This window comes from Limulus polyphemus, unplaced genomic scaffold (genome assembly GCF_000517525.1).
Source record: "Limulus polyphemus unplaced genomic scaffold, Limulus_polyphemus-2.1.2 Scaffold14, whole genome shotgun sequence".
In the NCBI taxonomy this organism is placed as follows: Eukaryota; Metazoa; Arthropoda; class Merostomata; order Xiphosura; family Limulidae; genus Limulus; species Limulus polyphemus.
This window is the reverse complement of record NW_013665624.1, coordinates 460,677-461,265: the sequence shown is the minus strand read 5'-3', so window position 1 is coordinate 461,265 and position 589 is coordinate 460,677.

The following is a 589-nucleotide window of genomic DNA, read 5'->3' as shown; positions in this document are numbered from 1 at the left end:
ATATATATATATATATATATATATATATATGTTCACAAAGTAGAAGATTAGACAGTATATAAACCTAAATCATTTTTACCAAACTATTTCAGTAATTTAACAAATTAAGTATTAAGTAGGTTATCACCAACATTCTTCTAGGGTTCAGTGTAGGAAACAAAAGCAAATCAACTCAAAATACCAAACTAAAGTTATAAGTAAATGTAGTATAAGCGTAAAATGTTTATACTTACCATTGGGACAGTTGGCAATGCAGCAACAGAATTGAACTCAACCATTTCGTCAATGTTGTAATTTTGTGTTACTATGTTTTGAAAAAAAAAAAACTTATCTAAGCAATTATAAGTAACAATATAAGTTGTCTTACATATGATTTTGAACACCTGACATAGCTGTAATCTGTGAATGTTCCTAGTTATAATCTATCCTAAAACCACGCTTAGTTGCAAAAATATTTAGGGTAATAATTAGCGGAGTAAAGCCAAAGATTATAATATGAGTATTAAATGTAATGAGGAGCAAAAAATAATTTAAAATATTTTTTTCTAAATCATATGTTTAATATATGATTTAAATTGTATAATGATTA